The sequence below is a fragment of the Psittacula echo genome (assembly GCF_963264785.1).
Source record: "Psittacula echo genome assembly, chromosome: 14".
NCBI lineage: Eukaryota > Metazoa > Chordata > Aves > Psittaciformes > Psittacidae > Psittacula > Psittacula echo.
Window position 1 is genome coordinate 12,937,754 of NC_137750.1, and position 8,171 is coordinate 12,945,924.

The following is an 8,171-nucleotide window of genomic DNA, read 5'->3' on the forward strand; positions in this document are numbered from 1 at the left end:
GCCCCGCGGGAGCGGGGTTATGAATTATTCATGAGAGAGCGAGAGCGGGTTGGCAGCAGCTCAGCCTCATTTACATGCGAGGCCCCGCCCCGGATGGCCGCGCCCGTGGCTATGGCTCCGCCCCACCTGGGCGTGTCCCTCTGTAGCCCCGCCCCCCGGGCGGCTCGCGAGCGAGGCCCCGCCCCGCCACACCCCTCACGGAGGTGCCCGGGGAGCGCGGCCGCTGCCGCGGGAGCGGATCGGGAGCGGAGCGAGGCCGGGGCGGGCGGCTCCAGCCCCGCAGGTGAGCGCAGCCCGCTGGGGTTCCGCGGGGCGGGCAGCGCCGGCTCCGGCTCCGGGAGGGCCTCGCGAGGGTCCGGTAGGGCCGGCTCTGGCGTGGATCGCGGCGGCGGGACGGCCGCCGCCTGCCCCTGCGCGCCTATCGCGACTTTGCTCCGAATCCCCGCGGGGGGGCGGGCCGCTGCTCGCCGGTTCCTCCGCCCCCGAGATTCCCACCTCGCCGGGTGCCCGGGCCCCCCGCGCTGCCCGGCTCCGGCGAGCACCTGGAGCCCCAGGCGCGCCTGGGACTCGGGGCTCGGCTCCCCGTGGGACTTGGGCAGCTTTTACATCCTGGGACTTGATGGCGGAGGTCGCGGCTCCGGGACTTCCTGGTTTAGCCCCGTGCGCGAGTGGGTCCGGCCAGGGCCGCTCCGGGGCCTGAGCGGGGCAGCGGGAACCGGCCCGTCACCGCCTAGGGCTGCCTCTGCCCGCGGCCGGGCCCCCGGGACTCGTGTACGCCCGGCTCGGAGCAGACGCGTTACCGGGACTCGCCGTGTGCCCTGTGGGACGCGCTGTGATGGCTTCGGATTTTCTGTTTTCTGTCAAAGCCCTGCCCGTATCGTAGGTACCGCGTTACCGGGGGTTTCCCTTCCAGAGCTGGAAGCGCTTCGTGGGTGAGGGAGCACGTTGTGTCCAACAGCAACCAGGTGACACAAGAAGGTAAATCCGGTTGCTTAAGCCTTTGTCCGGGGTTGTCCTGCAGCTGTGGCTTGGGAACAAGCTGGTTCCGAAGTCTCCTTTCCTGGAGGTGAGGCTTAGCCTTGGCTTTGGAGGAAGTTCTGTGTGTTACTGCGCGTGGTGTCAATGCTGAAGCAGGGCTCTGCGGCAGAGCAGCGTGAAGCTTTGCATTCATGTGAGGATAACGACAAGGCGGGAGGGCAGCTTCGCTGAGATAATAAATGTGGAAGCTGCCCGTTGTAACGTGTTACTCCGTGGGGAATGCTGCTCTTTGTTGTCATCCCAGAGCACTGCAGTCAACTGGAATATCTTGCTTTACCGAGTCCCAGGTGAAGCTCTGTGCCCAGAGCAGCTGCCTAGATGTTTTAACTTTGATTCGGGAAGCTGGTGCTTCTGGCAAGTGGGATGCAAAGTGGAGGGTATGTCCCAAGGCTCTTACGTGTATCCTGGCACGTTTCTTGTTGACGCAGCCTGGCCCACGGAGGGGACAGGGATGCTCTGTGCAAGTTGTGAGCAGTGCTGTTTGTAGCCGCTCCATCTGTAGGGGCTCCATTTACTTCATGGTATTGAAAAGGGAGGAGAGTTCTCAACCACACCCATGGGATGGTGCAGAGGAATGGCTTTGATTTGGTTTTGAACAAATTGCATCTGCTGTAACAACTGACTGGAAAAAATATTGGAGTTAATCCTGTTGAGCGTCCTGTATCTTCCCGTGGCTTCTTGGTGCAGGGATGTGATGATTACCAGGAATTGCTTATGGAATAGGTGTGGGGGTTTTTCTTTCCTGATATAGAGTAGAGGCTTGAGAGATGTCAGAGCAATTAACACATGTACTGCAGTTAGTACATGGCAATAAAGGTATGTGATACTGCTCAGAGCCTGATTTTTTTCTTTAAAACAGTTGATCAGAGGGGAGGGACTGGTGGGAACGAAAAGTTTGATTTTTGTGCAGAAATCCGGAATAAGTAAATGCCCCATCCCTGGCAGTGTTCAAGGCCAGGTTGGACACAGGGGCTTGGAGCAAGCTGCTCCAGTGGAAGGGGTCCCTGCCTGTGGCAGGGGTTGGAGCTGGAGGCGCTTTAATCCAAACAAGTCTAGAAAATCCTGTGGAAACTCCAGTTCTCATCTGAAAGTTTTTTCTAGCTACATCTCCTTGTGTCGCTGTAAGAAGCAAATGCGTTCATGGTTTACTGCATGGACCCAGCAAGCTTGGTGTAAAATGCTGTTCCAAAGTCATACGCTGCTCTTCCATTTGAATCACACTTCTCAGTTGAAGCACACAAAGAGTTTTGCCTCGTGTGCAATAGTGTTGTTCAGTGCAAAGACTGTTCTGCTGTAGCGTTTTGAAACTTCGTGTTGCCATGCTCCTGTGACAAGGAGAACACAATGGGAGTCATGACACACAAGGTTTGCACAACTAGTAAATTCAGTGCGAGTGGGTGGTCCCTGGTAACTCCAAGTACGAAGCTGTGGAAGTACATGAACTCTCCTGGTTTGTATGATGGGTTCTCAGTTATTTTCCGAGCGTTGTTGGGGAATCTCTTTCTGACTTTGATTTATTATTTTCCATGTTTTGGGAGGGCGGCCCCGTGTGCGGGGTGGCACACACAGTCTGCTCAGTTGTTCATTTAACTCTGTCTCTCCAGGTTGGCAAGAGTAACCCCTTTTCACAGGAGGATCTGTTGGTTTACCTCTCTGTTCCTGCCTGACCATTGCATGCAGAGTGCATCTCAACACTCTTATTTATAGAACCATGGGAGCTGGTGTTGTGTATAGGGGAGCTGTGTGTGGTCTCATTGAACTGTTAGATTACTGTTGTTAGAGCATCTTCCCAGTGAAGCCTTATCCTGGGAAAAGGGGGTGGTATCTTACACTTCCAAGCTTTCCACAGACTGCAAGTATTCCATCCCTGGCTCCAGCTGTTCTGCTTGGCTTGTGCTTTCTTCTCAAGTGTCTGTCTTGATGGTGTGTGACAGCCATGCCTGGTTGTAGAGATGAGCTTTAGTGACAGCCCAGTTAAAGGGTAGCAAGGGGTTGTTTCACTGAGTTCAAGGTAAAAGTGTTCTTCAAATTGTAATTTCATGGTGAGTCATGTCTGATGGCTCCTGCCATCTATAAACCTGCTGTGGGGCATTTGAATGAACATTTTGGTGTTTGTGAGATCCCTGGTGCTAAGGAATAGCTTTTTCCTGTGCGATTGATCTGGCCTCTGTCTTGTTCTTGTTGCTGCTGACTGTTGCAATAGGAACAAGGCAAATTTCTGGGTGTGGGAGGGAACTTGGTTCAGACAAGGCCACGGTGGTGCCTGTTTGTTGCAAGAGCACTCACTGCTTGTAGTTCAAACAAAGCTTGTTGATAAGAAAGGCCTCTTTTATTTTAGCAAGGTTGATAAAGTATTATCAGATGCACAGGGAGAAGTTTTCACTTTAAGGACCTGTGAGCAGGAAGGGGTGGTGAGGAAGAAATGAAAATGGGACCTAAAGCAAGGCGAGACTTAAGGGTTCTTGAGATACTTGATGGCATTTTGAAAAGAAAGCTGTTGGATCCTACCCCATTGAAAACCCATGCAAGTAACATAAAGGCTTCTCAGGAATCACATAAATGGAACCTTGCAACTCTGCTCTGTGAGCAAAATAAACTCATTATGGGCATGTTTTTGTTGTGGGGTTCACTTGGGACTGTATCCACACTTAAGACTGTCTACATAGTAAAAGCTGCTGACTTTCATTGCCTTGCAAGACTGGATTAACTTGTGTGATTGTGACTTACAACATGGGTTCTCTCCTACTTTTGGCTGGAAATTCCATAATAATGTGAGGATATAAGCAAAACTGGCAACAAATTCCTACGAAGAGTAATTCCCCACCAGCCTATGCTTGGCTGATAGAGAAAATCTACAGTGTCTCAGCAAGCTGTGCATGGGCATTAAGACACACTGATGCATGCAGAAGCAATGAAGACAAAGCAAAATGTGGATCTCTGGGATTGAAGTGTTCAAGGCCAGCTTGGACAGGGCTTGGAGCAAGCTGCTCTAGTGGAAGGTGTCTGTGCCCGTGGCAGGGGTTGGAACTGAGTGAGCTTTAAGGTCCTTTCCAACACAAACCAGTCTGGGATTCTGTGGTTGCTAACACACAGCACTGAGGAACAATTAATGCTTCTCCTAGGAAAAAACATTTGGCTTTCTGTTGAATATAGGATCAGCTGTGTTGGAAAAGCCTTTTAAAATGATCAGGTCCAACTGTTCCCCCAGCACTGCCAAGGCCACCACTAACCCATGGCACTGAGGCCTCGTCTCCACAGGGTGTGAACCCTTGCAGGGACGGTGCCTGCAGCCCTGCCCTGGGCAGCCTGTTCCAATGCCTGAGCACCCTCTGGGGCAGGAATTGCTCCTCAGCTCCATCTAAACCTGCCCTGGTGCAGCTTGAGGCCGGTTCCTCTTGTCCCATCCCTTGTTCTTGGGAGCAGAGCCCAGCCCCTCCTGGCTCCATCCTCCTCTCAGGCACTTGTAGGGAGCCATCAGGTCCCCCCTGAGCCTTCTCTTCTCCACACTGAACCCCCCAGGTCCCTCAGCCGTTCCCATCACCCTTGGGCTCCAGGCCCTGCACCAGCTCCATTCCCTTCTCTGGCCCCGCTCCAGCCCCTCAATGTCTCTCTTGCAGTGAGGGTCCCAGAGCTGAACACAGGATTCGAGGTGCAGCCTCACCAGTGCCCAGCACAGGGGCACAATCCCTGCCCTGGCTCTGCTGCCACACTGGTGCTGATCCAGGCCAGGATGCTGGTGGCTTCGTGGCTGCCTGGGCACAAGCTGCTCATGTTCAGCTCCATCAATCAGCACCCCCAGCTCCTTTCCCATGAGCAGTTTCCAGCCGCTCTTCCCCAAGCCTGGAGCGTTGCAGGGGGTTGTTGTGGCCCAAGTGCAGGACCCGGCACTTTGCCTTCTGGAACCTCATCCCGTTGGCCAGAGCCCATGGATGCAGCCTGTCCAGATCCCTCTGCAGAGCTTCCTACCCTCCAGCAGATCAATGCTCCCACCCAACCTGGTGTCATCTGCAGATTTACTGAGGGTGCCCTCCATCCTCTCATGCAGATCATCGTTAAACAACACTGGCCCCAGTACTGAGCCCCGAGGGACACCACTAGTGATTGGTCACAAACTAGATGTGGCACCATTTACCTGGTACCTCTTTGGGCTCTGCCATCCAGCCAGTTTCCAACCCAGCAAAGAATCCACCTCTTAAGGCCATGAGCAGTCAGTTTCTCTAGGGAGACACTGGAAGACAGTGTCCAATGCTGTAGTAAAGTCCAAATAGACAATGTCCACGGCCTCTTCCTCATCAACCAGGCAGGTCACCTTGTTGCAGGAGGAGATCAGGTTGGTTAAGCAGGACCTTCATGAGCCCTTACTGACTGGGCCTCATCCCCTGTTTTCCCAGATGTGCTGTGTGATCTGACTCAGGATGGTCTGTCTGCTCCATGACCTGTCCTGGGACATGGCCTCTGTACTTGTCATAAATCTCAGCATCTAAAATGAACAGTGCTGAGGAGGGAAGCTGGACTGAAGTCTGGTTTCAATGTTAACTGGTCCTTAGTCTGTAACTGGAAACAGGATCATCTTGCAACTCATGCTTTCATTGCCTTCCTCTCTGAATAGTGAAAAGGTTTTGTTCTGTGGCTGCATCTAATAAAATGAGGTGAAAATGGGTGCGTCGTCGTATTTAGCAGAGCATTCAGCTGACAGAGTGGCAGAAGATCTGTGTACAGAGCACTCCGGGCTTTGCTGTCAAGTGTCCAGGTACTTAATATAAGCAAAATTGGGACTGGCTCAGCCTTGGGCTGTTGTTGTCCATGAGCAGCTGACCCCAAGGCATTCTAGAGGAGAATGCTGCACGCAGTTTCTGCTAAAAAAGCTCATCTTTGAAAGCTACAGCATTGTTTCCCTGGAAAATAGGAACATCAGATACATGCAGACCTGGCATGGCTTCAGAGGCTACTGGTAGCCACAACTGTTACCATATGGCTGTAAATGCTGACTGGCAGATAACTGCAGAGCACATGGGACGGAGTTTTATGTAAGACACTGAAGGTGCGTGGGAGAGAAACTGGTCTGCAGTATGTAATGTGCATCTGGAAGATGGGGTTATACAGACTGTGGGATCTTTTGGGTTGCCTACAATTAGAAAAGGTACTCGCTTATTGTACTGAAAAGTCTCATTGACAAAAGCCTTGTAAATGGTAGTAACAATTCCACCTGAACAACCTGTGCTGCAGTGGGGCCGTTCTCTTCGCTGTTCCTTCCTTGCCTTTGCTCAAAATGTCTTTACCTCTTGCCTCCTCCCATACCGTGACAGTTGGGAATTCTTTGGTCAGGCATGAAACCTCAACCCAAGTCAATGAGAGCTGGCTTCTGCAGCGTGGCTGCTCTGATGGTAATGGACACAGCAGCTTGCCAGGATGACATTTCTTCAAGTGAGTTACTGCCTGATTCTGAACTACTAATGCTCCTTAGCCAGTTGAGCAAGTTGTTGTGGGCTGGAGTGTGAATATGAGATCTCTTGCATAAGCAGGTTAAAACGGCGTGCTTCTGGGTGCGATTAATATTTCAGGGTAAAACATTCCAGGAGGGTGTTAAATATGAAGTTGTGTCTCAAATCAAACCCACTCTCCTGTGCTCGTAACTGTGGGTTTGCCTCTGCTGTCAAAGCTGAGGGTGTCTCTGTCTGAACTGGGGAGGATACTGAGCTGAGTTTCTCCGTGGGTTTGCCCAGTTTAACAGGTCCAGGATATTGACTGACAGTGGGAAAGGGCGCGTCTGGCACTTTCCTTTCCTTGTCTGGCTAAGGGGAAACTGTGTGTTGTACATGGGTGTGATGTGCTCTCCTTGCATAGCACAGCAGCTTGTCACTGCTCTATAACTTTTGCTAACTCAGGGTAAATATGTCCTTGTTTCTCTCAGAAATGCCTCATGAAACAAGACATGTCGGATGCAGTTTTGAAAACTCAGCGGTGGTACCTAAATCCTTATAGGAGGATATATTTTCCCAGTAAATCACACTTCTACCATTCCTCTCTTTTCAGGGATCCCTTGCTATATGTGTTTCTGTGAGTATTCAGCCCTGAATGTGCTGATGGCATGGGCCACTGCTCAGAGGCACTTTGCTCTATGGCAAGTGGAGATGTCAGTGATTCCAGGTGGGGACTAAGTGTCTCAGGCTCTTGGTGCTGATGAACCTCTGGCCCTCTGAGCCAGGACTGCACTGCACTCCTCTTGGTGAGCTCTGGACAGCACTGCCTAGGTGGCTGGAGGTCTTGGGGCATGAGCAGGAAAGCTAACCACCCTTTCCACCCTTTTGGGCAGTTGTGCAACACAGAGATAATGAGTTCTAGCTCAGGGAGTTTCTAAAGGGACTTCTCAAAGTACAGCTATGGAGCATCCTGTTTATGATACCATTTCCTTTTTCTGGTCCTTCACAGCTGGTAAGGCCTTGGTAGAAACCTTCTAAAAAACAACTGAAGCTCCTGAGGAGCAGCTGGCTCCTGCTACAGCTGAACCCAGGACACTGGTTTAAGTCATTAACCAAAGACCATCCTTGCTGGCAGGAGCACACAGACAACCACCTTGTTTGCCAGCTCTGCTACTCCCCTCTGTACAGATCGCTGTGAAAGCTCTTGTCTCTCAATCACCCTCCAGCCCCACAGTTTGAACAGGGGCCCAAGGCCGTTGATCACTTGCCAGACCCTTTGATGCTCCTGGTCCCTCTCTCAGTTGCGACACTAGTCTGCTCCCCACTTTGCTGTACCGCTTCTGATGATGGGTTACTGTAAGGCATTTATATTGATACTTCATTGCACCTCAGTAGCACTGGTCTCCACTGTGCACGTGTTGTGTACAGAGTAGCTGGTAAATTGCTGTCATTCCTGTCCAACAAGTTAAAATACTCATTGGAGTGTCCAGTAGCTGCCTCATGAACAGCTGAGCTTGCTGTGCACTGGGAACTAGAGCTTGTGAGAGGTGGTCGGGGCAGGCAGGAGCACTTTTGCCAAGGTGAGTTGTCAGGATGCAATTGGCAGAGCTTGACTTGCAGAAGGGAGATGTGAGAATGAGGCTTTAGCCTGGTACCTGCAGTGTGATTGCTGGGCTGCAGGTCAGGTCTGATCTGTCCTGCTTGGACTCTCCC